The sequence below is a fragment of the Canis lupus genome, chromosome 5 (assembly GCF_048164855.1).
Source record: "Canis lupus baileyi chromosome 5, mCanLup2.hap1, whole genome shotgun sequence".
NCBI classification, from domain to species: domain Eukaryota; kingdom Metazoa; phylum Chordata; class Mammalia; order Carnivora; family Canidae; genus Canis; species Canis lupus.
Window position 1 is genome coordinate 62,705,663 of NC_132842.1, and position 21,307 is coordinate 62,726,969.

A 21,307-nucleotide genomic window follows, 5' to 3' on the forward strand; every position below is an offset into this window, starting at 1 on the left:
ACACACAAAAATCAGTAGAAGTTACTGGCTTCAGAGGAGTTGAAGAATACTCATTCACAGGGGGTGGGGGGTGGGGGGAGGTGGTAGAGAGAGAGTATAAGCTGAGGGTTACATGCCCTGAGCTCTGCCACTATACTAGTTGAATGACCTTGGACAAATCAAATCAATCTGCAGGAATTAGTTTAAATGATCCCTAAGACTTTCTAGCCTTAAGGTTTTATATTCTATTAATAAAGAAGCATTAGCAAAACTCCACATGCTGTGATGGTCATTCACAACCTAGTATCCAAACACTCCAATGTACCATCCCTCAATGGTTAGGGCTCTTGACATTTATATATTATTATAAGCTGAAAACATTTTCCAAGCATTTCATGAGTCCACCTTTACAGTTGACCTAAGGCAAAACCACAGGCCCAGCTATTTATTGCCACGGTGCAATGGCTACTGGCATGCCCAGACTAAGTTATGAAGCTGGCATTGATACAGGCCCTACAGCAAAGGAAATCAAGTATCAAGCTCAAGGTGATTAAGGAATCCAGAAATTAGTTAAATTCCCTCATTCAACAAACATTAATAAGAGACTGCAGGAAGCCAACCACCAATCTAATTCCTAAGGGGGGGAAAAAAAAAACACAGGCTTTTCCTATAAAAAGAAAAGGTGTGGGGATTCTTTTATTTATTTATTTTTTTATTTGTTTATCTGAGAGAGAGGGCATGTGCTCTCAAGCACATGAGTAGGGGGAAGGGGAAAGGGAGAGAATCTCAAGCAGACTCCCCGCTGGCCTGGGAGCCAGACATAGAGCTCCATCCCATGACCCATGAGATCATGACCTGAGCTGAAACCAAGAGTCAGATGCTCAACCAGCTTAGTCACCCAGGCATCCCTGGTAGGATTCTTAACCTGAGTTTCAGATGCTCCGTGAACCCCACAAAATGAAATGTCAAATTTGGGGTGTATGAGTACATTTCTGGGGAGAGAATCCATAGCTTTTATTAAATTCTCTAAACGGTCAAGATCCAAACCGGAGACACTACACAAGAAGACATTTTAAGCAAAGTCTCTCTTCTACTTTTTACACAAATCCCCATTGTATATACAAGGAAACTGAGGTTTAGAAAAGTTATGTGCCAAAGACACAGCCAAAAAGTGGCACAGCAGAAATCTGAACCCCAACCTACCAACCTCCACAGTCTGTGTCATACACTCTCAAAATTTCTATACCTTACCCCCCACCAAAAGGCTATTTAAAAGAATGAGTCAGGGCAGCCCAGGTGGCTCAGTGGTTTAGCACCGCCTTCAGCCCAGGGTGTGATCCTGGAGACCCAGGATCGAGTCCCACATCAGGCTCCCTGCATGGAGCCTGCTTCTCATTCTGCCTGTGTCCCTGCCTCTGTGTGTGTGTGGGTGTGTGTGTGTGTGTGTGTGTGTGTCTCATGAATAAATAAATAAAATCTTTAAAAAATAAAAAATACTAAAAGGCCCCATGGACCACAGACCATTATCATGTGTTGTCAGTGACCAAGGCAGAATTAAGTCTATTTCTAAGAAGCTGGGGGAGCCAAGACATCAATTTCTCAACTTCTGCCTCTACCCTAGTGGAGTAGGAAGACAGAAGTACAACAACCCAAACTAGAGGTTTATGACTTTAGGGATCCTTTCCATTTAGAAGTCAAAGTACATGAATCTCCTCAGGCAGCCCAACCCCAAGGTCACTAACTTGTACATTCCCATGGCAGGCATCACCTCTTGAATCTGATGGGTTGGCATACATCTCACTTTCTGAACTTTCCTCTGGATCTAACTCTTGGCCTTGACCCCTCATATCAACACAAAAGGCTGTTTCCATTTCATGAGTCACAGCAGGATTTACATTAAAAAGGCAACCTGGAAATCATGTGCCAAACATGACAAAATTTGAAGTAAATAAATATCCACTTATATCTCATGGTGTACTAGAAAGAACTGGGTCTTTGGAATCAGGATTCAGTCTAAGTCCTAAGACTGTTATTAGTAGCTGTGTAACCTTAGATAAGTTAGTTTATCATCCTGAACCATGACTGCTCAATTTCTAAAATAGAGATAACAATATTTCAGATTTTAATAATCCACAAATTTTTAGTGAGTGCCTAAGCACCACCGTTCTAGGCTCTGGGGTACATTTGGGAATGTAACCAAAAAGGTTTCTTCTTGGGCAGCACGAGTGGCTCAGCAGTTTAGCGCCGCCTTCAGCCCAGGGCGTGATCCTGCAGGCCTTGATCCTGCAGGCCTTGATCCTGCAGGCCTTGAGTCCCTGCAGGGCCTTGAGTCCCTGCAGGCCTTGAGTCCCTGCAGGGAGCCTGCTTCTCCTGCCTGTGTCTCTGCCTCTCTCTCTCTCTCTCTCTGTGTCTCTCATGAATAAATAAAATCTTTATAAAAAAAAAAAAGAAAAAAAGGTTTCTTTCTTCATAAAGCTTGTATTTAGGTGGAAGACAAATAGCCAAACAAATAAAACGTAAAATAATTTTAATAACACTAATCACATTAAAATAATAATAGCTAACGGTTCTTAAACATATACAATGGGTCTGAAACTATTCTAAAAACTAATTATTAACTTATTTAAATCTCCTAAGAAAGGGACATACTATTATTATATACATTTTACAGGAAAAAAACTAAAGCCCCCGAAGGCTAAGTAACTCACCCAAAGTCACACAGCAAGTTAAGCAGAAGGGCAAAAATTGAAATCCAGACAATCTGACAGCAGAACCTCACTCTACACAGCATTTGGTGATATAATGAAAATTAAATGAATGATACACAGAGAGATGTTGCTGTAGCTCATCTGGTCAGTGAAGCTACACTGAGCAAATGTCATTTTAGGTAAGACACAAATCACAAGCAGCAGCAGCCAGGCCCAGAGTAAGGATCTAGGGAGAGCGGTCCTAGTAGGAAGAATAGCTGGTACAAAGGCCCTGAGACAGAACCTGCCTGGTGGCTTCCAGGGATAGAAAAAAGGCCAGTGAGGTTAGAGCCCAGTGAAGTGCGTGGAAAGCGTGGCAGATGAGTTCTCAGATACAGGCCGAAGCCAGATTATATGCAGTCTTTGTCAGCCAGAGCACAAGGATTTCATTCTGTACACGATGCAGCATTACTGAAGGACCTTACAGAGGGAGGTGACACAATCTGATGTGTATTTTTAAAATATGAGCCCAACTGCCATGGAGAATGGTTTATGAGGAAGAAGGGGCTGTGAAAAGTTGAAGCAGGGTGACCAGTGCCAGTCATGGTGACCTTGGCCATGGTAGCACTGACAGAGGAGGAGGAAAGTGTGCAGGTTCAGGACACATCAGAATCACCTTGAGGATCAGATGAGGATGGACAAAACCCCTAGCAGAGCATCTGACACACAGCGGGCACTTAGAAATGTTCATTACTTTCCCTATCTAACATTAATTATAAGAGGCTTGGAATAAAACTATAAATCATACCCAAAAGGACTAAGCCTCTCTGACACTCTCGCCCCCGTTCCTCCAAGGAAGCCCATAGCTTCAAGACTAAACTGGGAACACACCAAATTCAAAACACAATAGAGAATTGATCTATTAAAGGAGCTGGACTGTTAAATTAAAACCGTTTCTGTGTGCCAAACTGAAACACAAAGGGATCAGTCTTCTTTAACAATAAAGACCAGTTAAGAGGAGGCTCTGGTTACACAATCTCCTCCTCTTCACCGTGAGGCACTTAGATGGAATTTTTTTTTTAATAGAAAAGACAAACTCTAAGTAAATGTAATAATTGTTTCAATAATGTGCCCTAACCACCCAAGAAGTTACAAAAAGAAAAAAAGAAACTGGAAAATTGGGATTCTTCTATTACACGATCAGCTAATTGCTGCCTCAAGTCCAGGCTACACTCACACCATTGAAGGGATGATGCTGTTTGGGAGATCTGACAGCAATTAAAGAAGCAGAAAGAAGATCTGCCTTACAAATATTTAAAAATAAGCAAACAAACTAATATAACGATCAAAAGTTTGTCAATGAGGCCAACTGACTGAAATCATTTTCACATGTGGCCCCAAAAAGCGTCTTTTTAGAGAAGCTATGCCTCACTAATGTCCCAAACAGGTGGTCCTATTGTGATCTCAGTCGTTACAACTATTAGTACCCATCATTTTTTTTTCTAACAACAGCAACAACAACAAAACAAAAACAAAAATACAACTGAATGATCTGTTAAACATTAATGATCACCAAAAGCTGATAGAGCATCTCCGTGTGCTCAGTAACTAAAAAATACTGAGTCCCAGGAATGAGACCTTCAGCTGAGAACAAGCCCAAAATAGGAGAGAAATTTCCTCCTCTGGATTGCCTTACTGAAGCAGAGCTTCAGGATGAAGAGGAAATTGGCCTTAAAGATAGAACCAATACAGCTCTTATTCCATTCTTTGAATTTTTAATGATTTAAATGCTAGTGCTGGAAATCATCCAAGGGTCTGAAATATCAACGCTATTTTCTTTTTTCCTTTTTTTTTTTTTTACTATTTTCATAATAATACTATTATTTGCTTTTTTTTTTCACTGTGTTGACAACTGCATCCCTAGTTTGAAAGAATGGCTGGTGAAACTGGTGATCTAGCACAACTCGAGCCAATAGCACAGAAGTGCACTATTCACTGTATTCTTTACCATCACATGTTCCAGTCAAGAAAAAAAAGTTAGTTTCATTTAAAAATGTCCCTGATGAAGCAGTAAACATTATTAATCTTATTAAATCTCAAATGTTTAGTAACTATCATTTTACTATTCTGTGCAACAAAATGGGAAGTATAAAGCACTTCTGATATATACCAAAGCAAAATGGTTGTCTCAAAGGAGAGCATGTGTGCAGTTATTCGAGCTGTAGACTAGCCACTTTTTCATGGAACACCATTTTTACCAAAAAAAAAAAAATATATATATATATATACACACACACACATATATGGCAGACATTTTCTCAAAATTTAATGAACTTAGCCTGTCATTTCCACATACCATATTTGCTGCCAATGAAAAAATTTTGAGTTTTCAATCAAAAATTAAAAATTTGGAAAATCTGTATTTGATACCTTGTGCTTGACAGTTACCTAATACCTAAAGGCTTTTCTGATAAAATCAGTGATGATATTAATGAATGATTTTTGACAATGTATAATAAATGCCAACATTTGGAAGATCTGCATAATTCAATGAACCCATAATTATCCAAATGACTAAAGCATGGTATTATAAAATCATACATGAGTAGGAGATCCACTCAAAATGTAAACTAAATCAATAAGTAATAATATAACAGAGTAGGAAAAGATAATTGATATGGTTTAAGATTCTACATTGCAACTAACCTTTAAGAAAGTATGACTTGTTGAATTTTGGTGTAATACCAAAGAACATCCACATTTAATAGCTAAAGAAGCAGTTAAAATATTTGCCTTTTCCATTAGTGTCTGTGTGAGACTGGATTTCCTTCTTATACTTCAACCAAAACAACACAGCACAACAACTGAATGCAAAAGCAAGTATGAGAAGCCAACTTCTATTAAGCTAGAAATTAAAGAGATTTGCAGTGAAGTAAAAACAATGCCACTCTTCTTGCTAATTTGTTTGTACTGGAGAGTCATTTTTCATTAAAAAATTATGTCAATATGTGGTGGATGTTTGCTATTTTTAAGTGAACTAATAAATATTTTTTAATTCCTCATTTTATTTCCTAATAAGGTACATAGAAATAGATACAGCCCATAAAAACAAAAGCTCTTTGGGGTCCTCACTAATTTTCAGCAATGTAAGTATAAAAGAATTCTGAAGCCAAAAAGTTGAGAATTTTGGCTTAAAGCAAATCTATAATAGCCGCCTTTCTCACACACACCCTGCACCAACCAAAAGTAGAAAAGAAGATAAACTGAATTTCTTTGGACTCTATTGTGTAATTTACTTAAGGCCCATGGGCCTTGCTAATTTGCATGTCTGATTTACTCAGAATCCTTTCTTCCTCCTCCTCTCTGGCAAGAAACCACAGACAAATTCTTTTGCTATTTCACAACCTGCTCTTAAGCAAACTGCAATGCAGTGGTATAGACATGGAGCTCATCCAGCCTGGCAAACAGGGATAAGAAGCTCAGCTCCAAGGTTTCCCAGCCAAGGGCCCTTTTCAAACACTAAAATCCACAAAACATAGCATTAGCTTGCTCAAAGCAAATAGTTAATTTGTCCTTTCACTAGAAATCAAAAGGACAAAATCATGCAGCTAGAGTGTTGCTTCAACCCTCGCCCTGACCCTCCAACATCCCCTTTTTCCAAAGCAAGTGAATGTCTAAACCACAAAGAATCAACAACAATCAATCCATAACAAATATTTATACTGTCTGCATGAAAAAAAAAGGATATATAGTCATAAAAGGAAAACTAACAAAACAGGTAAGGAAAAAAAAAAAAAGCCCAGGTAAACATTGCTATAAAAGTGTGAAGAATGCAGAGAATAACTGCACTAACATGACCAAGGGCATGAAGAAATGAGAAGAGAGTCAAAAATTAAACGCAGGTAGGGGTAGCAGAGCTGAAAAGCTGGTAAAGGACAAGACACTCCCAGACATCTGCTGATAAGACCTTTTGGCTAAAATTCAGTCACAACAGAGAGAAAATGAAAGATAATGCTAAAGTCCCCAAAGCCAAGCTAAGGAATCTGGACTCTATCCTGAATATTAACAAGGACACACAACAGGCTTTTGAGAAGGGTAGGAACATAATGGAAGTGTGCTATTTGTTTTGTTTTTTAAGCACTAATCTATTAATAATATGGCTGCATTAAAAAAAAACCACGACTAGAGTCCAGGGGATCACCTAAGGAGATGACTAGAAAGCCCGGGCAGACATGAGCTGGGTCTAAACAATGACATGGCAACAGAAATGAGAAAGAATCAAGAGCTACACTAGTAGACAGATCTAGATTTTAATGCGGTACCAAAACTGTTAAAAAAAAAAAAAAAAAAGTGGAACCCTACGGAAGTAAACATTAAGTCAAGGTAATTAATGACACATCTATTGAGGGCCTACTAAGCTTGTTGCTGTACCTAGGCAATAAATGAAATAAGGATTTGGACACAGATAAGTAATTTTAAACAAGCTGAGGGAAGGAGGTGGATATGATGGACTTGAACTCACATCTTTCCAATCTGTTATTACTGTGCTTCCCTATGCTGCAGAAGACAGAAAGTTTAAAAAACTACATTTCCCAGACCCCTGTGGAGTTAGGATTCTGAGTGAGAAATAGGTTCTGCCAATTAAATGGCTACATGTGAGATTTAGGAGGCAGGAAGAAAATAAAATGGAGACCATCTTCTTGCCGTTTAAACATTTTCTGTAGGCAACGTAGTCAGAAACACTGAAGACTCTGTCTGCCATGACCTCCCAAGGATCTGGCTATTCGCTCTGAGCTTATTAAATGTAAGCTGTGATGGCAGGACTTTCCTGTCCCCCAATTGCAGCTACCAGACCATGTTCTTAAAAATCAATAGTTCTAGTAAAGGCTTCCTGATTCCAGCCTTCTTGGGTACAACAGATTACTGGCCAACTTGGCAAGCCAGGCTGTAGCACTGTTCGAGAAGCCCATCTCTAGAGGCTCACTCTTGAGCCCATTTCTCCCAGTGACTGTAAGAATCTATTTCCCTATCTTACTAGACATGTGAGTGGGTTTAAATAAAGGCAGACTAAACAAGTGGAACTACTTGTATACAGGTAAAAGAATGGAACTGAAACTTGGAAACAAAGCCAGGATAGAGCGCAGAAAAAATACGGATTATCTTCATGGACACAACAACTGGGGAGACCCCAGGACTATACTAATTCATTCTCTAATATTTCCACAACTCAGTTTGGAATCAACAGAGAAAAATGCTTTTGGCTTTCTTAAGTAATTATAACAACATCTGCCATTTATCTGAAGCTCTGAATATGAACAAAGGTATTCTGAAGAGTTCTCACTTCATTTTACCTGGTACTGCATACCAAAAGGATGCGTATCCTACACTGTATTTTAAGAAATGAGAGAACCAAAGCACTAAGAAGGTAAACAATTTGCCTAAGGTCACAGAGGGTAAGTTAGTGGTCCAACTAAAGTATTTCCTGCTTTAAACCTATTTTCTTCTGTTTGGTCTTCTGTCAGTTAACTCTAACCATGTTCTAAAGTAAATGTTAAAATTGTTGATGTAGAAATATTAGGAGCTTAAGAGGGCTTGTAAAACCACAAAGAATTAAATTGGGCCTAACTTATAACCATGGAAAAAATTAAAATTCCATATGTAATTTTCTTCTCCAATTTTACTTAAAATGTGGTGCCTGTGGCGGGCCCACTGTTCCCATGACATGCTTCCAACACACACAGTCCGAGGAGCAAGTGTCATCCAATTATTTGGACAGCTATTCATTTATTTTTGTATCATTCTAAGGGTTGGAAAATTAACAGTGTTGTGTTGACAAACCTTCACTAGGCCATTACATAAAAGCTCAAATATGTTTACACTACTCAACTCTGGTTTGAAGAAGCTCAACAGCAAGTTAATATAAACCTATTCTGAACAAATGTTCAGAAAGTAGCCCTGTCGGACAGAAGGTTAAGCTTTGACCTTCCCAACTTTTTCCACAGAATGTACAATCCATCACGTACAAAAGCACAGTGAAGATGTGAGGTGTTGGTAAGTACCGCTGTTAGTGAGAAATTCTGCTAATTATTACACCAAATAAGCATAGTTAACAGGCCATGGCCACAAGAGGGGCATGTTTCAGGGCATTAAATAGCTGCCTAGGGTGGAGATGAATATATTACACTATGCCCTTTACCAATAAAACAATTTCCCGGACACCTAGAAATCCAGTCAGCTGGAGCAAGATAACGAAAGTGTTCTTGGGCTCCACTGTGATGCTCCAGTGCCACCTAGTGACTCACACATTTTAACTCACAGAGTTAGGGCAACTGACAGGATCTTTATAACCTAAGCTTGGATGTAGGAAAAGGAAACAGGAAGAAGAAATGCAATTTTGAAAGCTCTCCCAACTAAATGCTTGCTTTTTAAAGTACATATATATATACTTTCCACTTTGGGGCAATTATGAATCATATATATATATGAAATTTTATATATATAAATTGTTATATATATATATATATAAAATTTTATTTTCTCCCCAACTCTGCATTCCTAAATAAGAATGGGTATGTCTCAAAATAAGCTCCTCTAAAACCAAATCAAAGGCCAAACTAATCAGTTGCATTCCAGAACTGTATCTTTGGTCAATTATCGTCCAACATAAAACTTGTTCAAAACTAAACTTCAATAGTGTCCAAGGTAGGAAAATATAGCGGAAGGCTGATAAGTTAAGACTAAATAGAACTAGGGGCATGTGGCTGTATCAGTCAGAAGAGCTTGCAACTCTTGATCTCGGGGTTCTGAGTTCAAGCCCCACGTTGGGCATTGAGATTACTTAAATGAATAAATTAAAGGTTTTTTCAAAAAGACTAAATAAAACTAAAGGCCTTGAATCCATAAGACATATGTAAAAATCAGCATGCTTTACATAATATATTAGCATAATGCAAATGGTTAGAAAAATAAGAAAACTTAGCAATCTGTGCAAGAGTTACCTGAAAATAACTTTAAGAAGTTCCATTCCACTCTTTGAACCAAAATTACCTTTCTCATTGAGCCTGTTTCCAGGCTGTTGATTGCTAAGGCTACATCAGATAGATACACTGAACATCCACACAAATACAGTGTATTCCCCAAACAGCACCACTGCCACAGAAATCCATGCCTTTCTCATGCTAATGGTTGGTGAAAAGAGATCTGGCCTACATTGCTGAAGATAGAGTAATGAACAAAAGCAAAGTCACCTTGTGGAGTTTACATTCTAATAAAGGAAGACAGACAAAAAAACAAAAAAATCTAGAAGATATCATATGATGGTAAGCAACATAGAGAAAAATAAGGGCAAAGGGAAGAGAGGACACCAACAGGCAATAAGATAGAGAGTGCTATTTCGGGGTAAACCGAGAAACCCTCTGGAGAATGCAGTGTTTCAACAGACTTAAAGGAAGTGAGGGAACCAGACATGCAAGTATCTAGGGATGGGGGATGGGGGGGAATTCTAAGGGAGAACAGCAAGTATAAAGGCTCAGGCAGGAAGCACTTGCCTTGTTTAAGGAATAGAATGGAGGCCAGTCTGGGTGGGTAAGAAAGGAGGAACATGACAGGAGACAAAGTCAGAGAAGATGTCGGCAGGTCAGATAGAAAAGCAGAGGATTTTTTTTTTTTTTTTAATAGGAGCTTCATTGAGATACAATTCACATACCAATGGCCCTTTTTTTTTTTTTTTTTACCAATGGCCCTTTTTAAAGTACATTATCCAGAATGTTTATTCAGAATTATACAATCATGCCCACAACTTAAGTTTCAGAACATTTTCATTACACCAAAAAAACCCAGTACCCATTAGCAAGTCACTCCATACCCCACTCTTACCCAGCTCCCGGCAACCACTAATCTAGTTTTTATCTCTATGCAACATACAACACATAGCCTTTTGTCACTAGCCTCTTTCACTCAGTATAGTGTTTTTGAAACTCATCCATGTGGTAGCACGTATCACTATTTCATCCTTTTCATTGCTGAATAGTAGTCCACTGAATGGATATACCATAATTTGATTATCCATTCATTATCAGATGAACATGTGGGTTGTTTCCACTTTGGGGCAATTATGAATAATGCTGCTATAAACATCTAAGTTCAAAGTTTCTGTGGGTTTATGTTTTCATTTGTCTTGGGTAACCAGTAATGGAACTGCTGGATTATATACGGCAACTATGTTTAACATTTGAGGAGCTGTAACAACATTTGAGCATAGGGGTGACATAATCTGATTTTTTTTTTTTTAAAGACTCATTTTGGTTGCTGCCATGTAGAAAGGGGCAAGGAAAGGAAGAGGGAAGCTAGTTTGGTAGAAACTGCAGTGATCCAGGACAGAGATGTTAACAGATTGAAGAAGAATGGTATAAGTAGGGGCTGTGAGAAGTGGTTGGAATCTTTTTTTTTTTTTTTAAGATTTTATTTATTTATTCATGAGAGACACACAGAGAGAGAAAGGCTGAGACATAGGCAGAGTGAGAAGCAGGCTCCATGCAGGGAGCCTGATGCGGGACTCAATCCCAGGTCTCCAGGATCATGTCCTGGGCCAATAGCAGCCACTAAACCGCTGAGCCACCCAGGGATCCCCAAGAAGTGGCTGGATTCTAAACATGTTTTGAAAGAGGATAGAATTTGCTGATAGATGAGATGTGGAAAAGAAAATGAAGAGTCAAGGATGTGTCTAAGATTTTTGTCCTGAGCAACTGGAAGGATGAAGTTGCGATGTACTGGGGTGGAGAGGACCACTCTGGAGGCTCCCCATGCTCCACTTTCAAGGATTCCTGCAATGCTGGATCAGAAGCAGCTGCCATATTTCTTATTTTGCCTATCCTTTTCAAGGAAGGCCATACCATAACCCTAATCTACATCAAAGTCCCTTCAGAGCCATCCTGGATATTTTGTTTTTGTAAGCAAATTCCAGTTGGCAAGACTAACCAAAAAAAAGAAGAGCCAAAAGCTATTATAATTAAGCAACCTCTGACAAGATCCATGATAAAAAGAGGTTTTTGAAACTACATTTCCCAAATGTCCATTCAGAAGTTCCTCACTTTAGAAGAATAGAATAATTCAGAAAGAGGAAACCATAGCCCAAGAGGCCAGGGGTGACACAACAGAAAGATCAATCAAACCCTAGCCTTCAAATACAACAGGCATGTTTTCTCTCTGGCATCTCCAAGACCAAGAACTTGGTTTATTAAATGTAGGATAATTCATGTTCTTAGATATCACTACAGCAAATATCCATAAGAAACTAAGAGAAGAGAAGGGGGGAAAAAAGAGGACCCTCTTTTTGGAGGGCAAGGAGTGGACACCTGAGCTCAAAATGCAAAATGTGTCTAGTCACTCCCATCACACACTTTTTAAGGCAACCAAAATGCATAACTAAGACTCAATAACAGAACTGTTTAAGAGACTTTCATAAGTCAGGGTCACTACTACTTTTGAAGGCCCCACTCAACATCAAAATAAACATTAAACTGAACCCAGATTTTACATTAAAAAGTTTCTTTGCAACAGAAAAGTTTGAGTGGATTTGTATAATTTTGCACTGGAATTTATTTGGCTTTGAGTAACTCATTTACGATGACTATAATTTCTCAGTAATCACTAGGTGTACTTGGAAACTGAGAAGTTGGAAAAATCTAACTTACAAATTAATCTCAAATGCAAGAACAATACTAAATATAACAACTTACAAAGCTAATGTAAGAGTACATTTTATAAACTTTCAATTCAACAGGTATTCACTTTAATTCTGCAATTTTTTTTGTTTGGATTTAGAGTCATTTTCTTCAGTGCTCATACTGAGGTATATAGACCCCTGAAAAATGGTGGACAAGACTGGTAGTTGCTGAGTTCTGGCCACTGGAACATGAGCTGGAGTGATGAATGCCACTTCCAGGTCTGGCCCTAGAGAACTCCAAAACACATTTCTGTGTGCTCTTTTCCTCTTCTGGTGGGCTAGAATGGAGATAACCTAAGGTGACTTCACAAGCAATGTACTGAAAATGTAAAACCTCCTTCCATCTGCAACTCTACAAGAATGCACAGAGGAAGCCATCCCACCAACCTGCTTACATACTTAATACTGTTACATGAGCAAGAAACAAAATTTTACCACCTCCAACCCACTATACAGTATTTTGATATGATTTTTTTTTTTTTTGTAGCAATAAGCTATCCTACACCTAATTCAAACCCACAGAGCTAGACACAATGCCTGGAGTATCCCCCAGATAAATGGCCCTGATTGGAAACTTACACCTTCACCTTTTGAGTTGTGCAATAACTAATATATAATAAAAACAACAGCTATATAGTTACTAGTTATTTAGTTATTAGTTACTAATTGTTTACAGCTCTAAATGCTTTACATAAATTAATTCGTCTTCCTAACTCCCAGTGGTTGTTTCTATAATTGTCTTCACTTGAGAGAAAATGAAACTGAGGTAGAGAGAAGTTAAGTAACCTGCCCCTGGTAGCTAGTAAGTGGTAGAGCCAGTGTGGATGTGGCACCCATACTGTTTAGTCATTATGCTACACATACAAGGAAAGAGGTATTAACCTGAATCCCAAAAGAGCTTGATCTTCTCTCTCATTCACTAGGAGGCAAGATAAATGGACCAAATCAAATAGTTGCCCCTGTTTGTCACATACATGTTCATTATTAACCTTAAACAGGACTTCAGATAAATCAGGACAGTTATGATTTAATGCTCTCCCTAATCCTGACTAAAAAGGCATCTCTGCTGCATATGTGGGTAGATAGGTCCAAAAGTCAGTGGAATTATATGTTCCCTTCCATGAAAATGCAAATATCTCTGAAAGCAGCTAATAAGTAAATCTGTACTTTTCCAAAGAAGCAAGGATTAACTCCATTGTGGGTTAAATTAGCTGAACATCAGAAAAGGACATCCAAAGTAAACAGTCATGTACTGGTGGTAGCCAGGAGTGATGTGACCAAATGCACACTTGAGGAGGAATTCCAAATGTGGTCATGATCATTTTCCTGGTTAAAAGTAAACAGAGAAACAAGGCAAGTTTTGACATGGACAAGACATTCAAGATCATAAAAAAGCAACAGCCTCACCAGCAGGCCACAAGTCTAGATTAAATGCTATTTCGGATGACTCATAAACCACTCCCACAATGACTCTGCTCATGAGCCAAATAGAGTCCATTCCTCCATTTATAAAGCTGCCTATCCATTCCACCAAGGTTCTATGACACAGAACTGCCCCTTTGTGCACCAATCAGAGTATCCCAAAAAAAGTGTAAAATTCCCCTGGTATCATCTACCAGCTTAGCAAATGACTATTTCATCTTCTATCTCAAAGGGAACCACAACCCCACTTCCCAGTACTACCTCCCTAAAGGTAGAACTGCCCAGTAGTCATGATGCAGAGTCAAATGGCATTTACCTATTCAGCAACTGGTACTGTACTAGGAATGTTAACATTTATTATCTCTTCCAACTGCAAAGAATTTAAAACCTGAGCTCTGACAGCTAACACAGAAGACAGGTAGATGCGTAAGTGGTCAAAATTCATGCAGCCCCTTCTCTGAGAGTAACCATGTGAAGAATCAAAGGACACTTAGACCATTTAAGACATAAAAACTGACTGTGATATTGCCAGCGTGGAAGGAATTCCCAAATGTTGGAAACCTTATCATGTCACTGAGAACATATTCAAATATTCCATGTGCCCAGGCCTGTGCTGAGTATTGTGGCCAACAGAAAAGGAGTTAATGTAACAGCTAATGTCACCACCATAGCAGCTAATATTAACATCAGTTGAGCATTTAGTATACTACACTGAGTGCCTTAACCTATATTAACTCATTTAAAACTTGAACCAACCCCATGAACAATCCAGCCAGAAGTTCAACATGGGAAAAATAAATGAGTCTTATTATAGTAGAAAGTCAAACCTTCTTCTATGAAACTGTTATTTTTGGATGATGTCTAGGAATTCTATATATACTTTAGGTCAGTAAACAATTTATCCCTTGATTATTATTAAATTAAAAATATCCTCAGAACCTGACTTGTAAACGTTATAAAACCTAACCTGTGGGCAGCCCGGGTAGCTCAGCGATTTAGCACCGCCTTCAGCCCAGGGCCTCATCCTGGAGACCGGGAATCGAGTCCCATGTCAGGCTCCCTGCATGGAGCCTGCTTCTCCCTCTGCCTGTGTCTCTGCCTCTCTCTGTGTGTCTCTCATGAATAAATAAATAAAATCTTAAAAAAAAAAAAACCTAACCTGTAAATGGAGAATGTCGAATGCTTCATATCACAATAACCACAAGGAAATTACTTTCCTTGATGCAACATTAAAATTAAGGAGTCCCATTAGCTTAATAATGCCACCTTTAAAAGAAGTACCAATGTGAGCCTTGCTCCAAAGTAGCCCTAGGGAAAAAAAAAAAAAAAAGGAAAGTTCTTACAGCCTTTTTTTTTTTTTTAAGATTTTATTTATTTATTCGTGACAGACACAGAGAGAGAGAGAGAGGCAGAGACACAGGCAGAGGGAGAAGAAGGCTCCATGCAGAGAGCCTGACGTGGGACTTGATCCCCAGTCTCCAGGATCACATCCCGGGCTGAAGGTGGTGCCAAATCACTGGGCTACCAGGGCTGCCCCTCTTACAACTTTTTGATTGAAGTTTTACAGCTAAAGATTCAACATGAAATCCACTGCTACTGATTAAGAAAATAATTTGAAAGTGTCAAAATTAGTTCCCAAAAGAGTTCCCATCTTTAAGGCCAGATTAAGGTAATAGGTGGGATTGAGCCATCTATCAGGTAAAATAAATGCTTCTGGACAGGGCCTAGACTACACAGGGTCAAGAAATTGTAAACAAAACACCACTTATAACAGAGCAGGTCAGCGCAGAGGCCTGACCCAGTGGGGGGATGCCCTGTAGCTGTAGGCCTAGAAGGCTACCCTGCAAATTCTCGACAGACGCTTAATCAATATCATGCCTTAGGACCTGAACTGCTACTATAAAATCAATATTACCTTTATTTTAAGTAGCAGGAGGAACAATGAGATTATCTTGTTCCTTACAAGTCTGTCATGGAAAATCTGGCTCATGGTGTGTGTCATCTTCTGTTTTTGCCTGGAAGGAAAGTGTTTGTTGGGCTTGGAGACAGTCTGGCACAGCAACCCAGAAATAATAGAAAAGGTAAAGGAATAACACTTCTGCTCAGAAAAGCTGGGGCCTAAATATACATTACAACCTACAGAACAACAACGAATCATCAAGAGAGGAGCTCCAAGGCTTAAGCCCACAAGCTCCATTATGATGACTCTCCAAAGTCAGATTTCCTGAGCTCCAGATTCTCTCTACCCCACAGCCTCACTAGTGGCCCCTCAAATAAAGTACCAGGTGTGTGAATGTCGAAAAGACAACACCTGATCTCATACCTGCACCAACTCCTCCCTCAGCCTTCTGGTCTCAGACATGGTCACAATCCAGTGGATCATGCTAAAAGCACAGAAGTTATCCTTGATTCCTCTGTTCTTTCAAACTCCATCAAACTCTGTCAGCTTGGCCTCTAAAATATAGCTGAAACCCCTCTCCTTCTCTCCACCTCCATAATCACCATGTGGGGCCAAGCCCTGAGCATCTCTCTCCTAATGTTTCCCCCTCATTGTGTGCTGGCCCTCCAGTATTCCCCCCACCTCGTTCCCCCACCAGCAACCAGAGTGAGCTCTTGAAAAAGCAAATCGGATGCAGGCGCTCTACACACACACACACACACACCTCCATCCTCTTAAGACCTTTCCATGGGTTCCCATCAGGCTTGGAATAAAACCTGAATCCTTACCACAGCCTGAAGGCCCTAATGTGATCTGGCCTCATTCTTTCTCCCTTTAGTCTTTTTCTCTCTCAAGTTCTAGCCACTGATCTTCTCTGTTCCTCCTATATGCAAAGCTCATCAGCACCTCAGAGCCAAGTCCCTGTGGCGGGAATGAATATCCTCATTACCCTTCAGATCTCACAAGGAAAACCACCTTGGCGTACTCTATCTCCAGCAGACCCTCTCCTCGCCCATTATCATACCATACTGTTCATTGCTAACAGACATGGCCTTATGTATGTATCATCTTTAGTACTGTTTATTTATTTCCTATCTTTGACAGAATGTTAACCTCCATAAGAGGAAGGACTTTGGTCTGTTTGTCACCACTAAATCCCCAGAGTCTAGTACAGCACTGAGCACATAATAGGCCTCGGTTAATACCTGCTTAATAAATACCCGAGTAGCACCTAGAAATCTGTTATTTATCCCAGTCAGGCTAAAAGTATCGGCGATGTGTTCTCACTCAGAGTATTATGGTCAGAGACAGAATTTAGGAACAGAGAAACCCCTGAACTGCCCTATATGGGATCAAACATCTCTAACACTTTCCATTTGAAAACAGTTCAAGAAGACAATAGGAATAAATAAATTCTCAGCTTTGCTTATGCTCTCTACTCCAAACCTAATCAGCAGAGAATGAGAGCAGAAGCTCAGATGATGTCTCCAATCACCAACATCGCATTTGCCTCTATAAATCAGTGGATTCGATGCTTCCTTTCTCCGTCCATCACAACACACACGCTTCTCACTAATCTCACATAGTTGTCTACAGGCCTCAATAAGCCCTCTGGTACACTGCTCCCCTCACTCCATCCATCAAGAGTTTATAAGTTCCACTTCCTAGATAAAGTGGTCTAAGTGAAGAGGAAGGGGAAAGCGTTAGTATTTATTCAAGTATCTCCCATATGCTGAGTATTGTGCTGAATGTTCAAAAGCTTTTTTACTATGTAAATTTTATTTAGCCCCATTTTTAGAAATGATAAAACTTAGGCCTGTGATTTGCCAGAAGTCCAGCAAGTAAGTGACAGAGGCAGGATTTCAATCCACATCATTGGAACTCTAAAATCCCAATTCTTTCCAAGTCTTCATATTAGCAACAAAAACAAGAAACATACCAATATTACCTTTTTTCTACAGTTTTAATTTGGGGAAACACACCCTTTAACAAGTAGAGCCATATCACATTTCACTGATACTGAGTCCTTAGACTATAAATTCCTTTGTATGCAATGGGTTCCTACATGACAAACAGTAAACTTCTTTAAAAGTTCCCTTATAGGGAATCCCTGAGTGGTTCAGCGGTTTAGCGCCTGCCTTCGGCCCAGGGCGTGATCCTGGAGTCCTGGGAACGGCGTAATCCTGGAGTCCCAGGATCGAGTCCCACGTCGGGCTCCCTGCGTGGAGCCTGCTTCTCCCTCTGCCTGTGTCTCTGCCTCTCTCTGTGTGTCTTTCACGAGTAAATAAATAAAAATAAAATCTCTTAAAAAATTAAATAAATAAATAAATAAAAGTTCCCTTATGTATGTATCTACATACATAGGACAGGGCCTAGGGTCCTGACATCTACATCTACAAAATATTATAGATGCAAAGGAAGGTCTGACCAAAGTTTCCCTTCCAACATATCATCTTGACTTTGTAAGTGATAGAAAATTGTCAATTTTGGTCAATGTGGATCAGCAGAACAAATAACCCAGTTCAGCATAATGCTTATCAAACATCCAGGGAGTTCATGACAGACACTGAAACCACAAAGCCAGATGATCCCCTTGAAAGGCCAATGTCTACAGTCAATCTGAGCTTATTAATACGTGATTCCATTCTCTCTACTACCACTAAAAAGCAAAGGCAAAAACATGACATTAAAACACCCCCTAACAGACAGCCCAGGTGGCTCAGCAGTTTAGTGCTGCCTTCAGTCCAGGGCCTGACCCAGGAGACCTGGGATCAAGTCCCACATCGGGCTCCCTGCATGGAGCCTGCTTCTCCCTCTGCCTGTGTCTCTGCCTCTCTCTCTCTCTCTCTCTCTGAATAAATAAAATCTTTAAAAATAATAATAATAAATAAATAAATATAACACCCCCCACCAAACACAATCTGTGGGTTTTTTATATAAATCACAGGTAAAATTAAATTTAATAAATTAAATTATTCTTGTCAAACTTTATTCATCATAACAACAAATATTTTCAATAACACTACATAAAACCATGAACTCTAAAAAGGTTTATTTCTAAAAGAAAAATTTACATGCAAAATTCCATGTAGAAGGGCAAAACAAATTGGTCTGACATGTTCATGTTAGCCCTTTCTATCCTGGAAAATATTAGAAATGCTCTAAATGTATCCACTCACATAAATATTGTCCAGATCTTTCCTAAGTAATCCAGACACTTCTTCCATTATATTAATTTTCTCTGTGGATCATTATTAAATAAATTCACCACAAGCCAATTTAAAACGGAACAGCATGAAAAAATAAATAAATGGCATATTGTGTTTGAAAGTAAGAACATATTAGGCTATTTGGTACTTTTGCTATTCAAGCCTCTGTGTTTACAGATAATAAAATGAGGGCTTTTAAGGCATGTTAAATCATGATATCGATTAAATCAAAACTCTAAACTTGTAGTGGCAAGAAATAGGACTTTTTAGTCTCTTTAAAGGACTGATTAAAAACTTGGCTCTTAGTAAGGAAACCTGCTTTTATGAAAAGCTCCTACAAACAACAGAATAGCACCAAATCAATACTCTTCTTCTTTATTTCCCTTCTCCTTTCTTCCTTCCTCTCTCTTTCTCTGTCTCTCTCTCTTTTTTTTTTTTTTTTGTTTTGTTTTGCTTTTAAGATCACAGAATGGTGAGCTGTGTGGCACCAGTTTCAACCCAAAACGATAAAAACCCACACTCTCTGCTCCCCACCCTAGTATGCTCTACAGCTGTAAATATTTCATGGTATTACCATCATTCACTCGGTGCTTATATTGTCTGATCAAGCCTCTATTTCTGTCTGTTAGATACTCTGGAGGATAGCGTTTTTTCATGTCTGCTGCTCAGTCACATAAAGCCCTTGCTTCTCAAAGGTTCTTCAAAGTTCAATAATTTATTAAACACTGCTGGGGTCGGTAAGCACTCACAGAAATGCATAACTATAGAATATGCGGAACTATTAAAGAGTTCCTTTAATAAAGAAGGTGACTTTAGAGAAAATGACAGCATTGTTGCTTATACTAGAGAGGCATACCTGGAACAACTGAAGCTCTCCTGTGCTAAGAGGCAAGAAGTTAAAATAAACGCAAGTACCTGGTTTCGGGTAACAGTCATTAAGCGAACACACTGTGAGATAAGACCTCCACAGAAGTCCAAAATCAGAAATCAAGTCCCAGATTTCCTGTTCCTCAGTGTGACTAGTTGGGTGACTAGTTGGGTCTCCACGTTCCCCTTTCTAAATACAGTTGAGAATTGGCAATTTCAGTAAAATACTTCTGAAGCTGTACACTAATGACATTTTTTATTTAGCAATATACTCCCTAAATCTACTCATTATACTTAGTCCTTCCTACTGATCTCTGAGCAATAAGCTCCGACGATAATGAAACAGAAATACATGTAACACACACACACACAAAGAAGTAATAAAACATTAGAGTACTATACTTTAATCAGCAAGTATTTATTGAATTCAGATTTATCAGGAGCCACAGAGAATACAAGCAGACAAACACATTGCTCTATGTGTCTACAAAATCTAGGTTGGGTGACAAGGCACACACTGAGTGCTTAGAGTTAGGACCCAAAGCAGTATAGAATTTATTGTTAAATTAAATGAGAGTTTTTGAGGGCCACAGTATTTCAGAGATGGTAGAAGAGGCGTATTTGAATGACAGTAGTCAAGGAATATGCTAGAAGGAAATTATTTTCTACATATTAAATTTTGCTTTCTTATTTTGATTTGATTTCCAAATCTTAGGAAAAGAAACGCTAATATCCAAATTAATGATTAACACAACAAATTCACTTTCACTTAAACATGGCAGATAATAGTCTGGGATCCCTCCTAAAATCAAGAGAATGAAAGGAAAGGTATTAGCCCATGAAAAATGTCAACCCCACATTCTGGAAGGTAGAAAAGGAATGTTAACTAGTGTTAACAGAAGAGGGAAAGTCAAAGCCTACTTACTGTCAGGGCAGGGATGGGGGTGGGGAGTCGAAAGACCAGCAAGTTGTAAACTGACTCATGCTACCATCTCCAGGAAGACTCAGGAATTACAGGAACCAGCTACCTCTGAAGGCAAGGGCATTTCAGAAGTGGAGGTGAAAATAGAAGTCTGGTGGGAAGTTTATGAATAGAGGGTAGACTCCACATCCTTTCTCCCAATCCCAACAGCCAGGTAACCAATGCAACCCTGACTGAGCAAGGGATGGTTTACTGTATGAAAGCTGGTGACCCAGAGAAGTCTAGACCTTCTAGTACCAGAGCAGACTGAGAATAGAAGTGACAGCTGCATGTCAGCTATGAGGGCCCTCTTTTTTTTCTCGGGGGTTCCATAAATTCATGAAGGACCTGGAGGTGCCATTTTTCATCCCACATGCTAAGCACTCAGTGGATTCTTCTGATTTCAAAAGTCATTCATATTTTTAGACCAAGGAAATTTTATTATTTCTCTGATCATTTCTTCTGATATCTTGGTTCTCATTCTACAACTCCTAGAGTTAGATACTGGATCCCTGGGAC

At 39.2% G+C, this 21,307-nt stretch overlaps 1 protein-coding gene across 10 annotated transcripts in view; it reads right to left on the minus strand.

Annotated features, from left to right (window-relative positions):
- The window catches only part of FTO (FTO alpha-ketoglutarate dependent dioxygenase), a 428,434-nt gene that overhangs the window by 354,421 nt on the left and 52,706 nt on the right, over positions 1-21,307 (minus strand). The window lies entirely within an intron of this gene.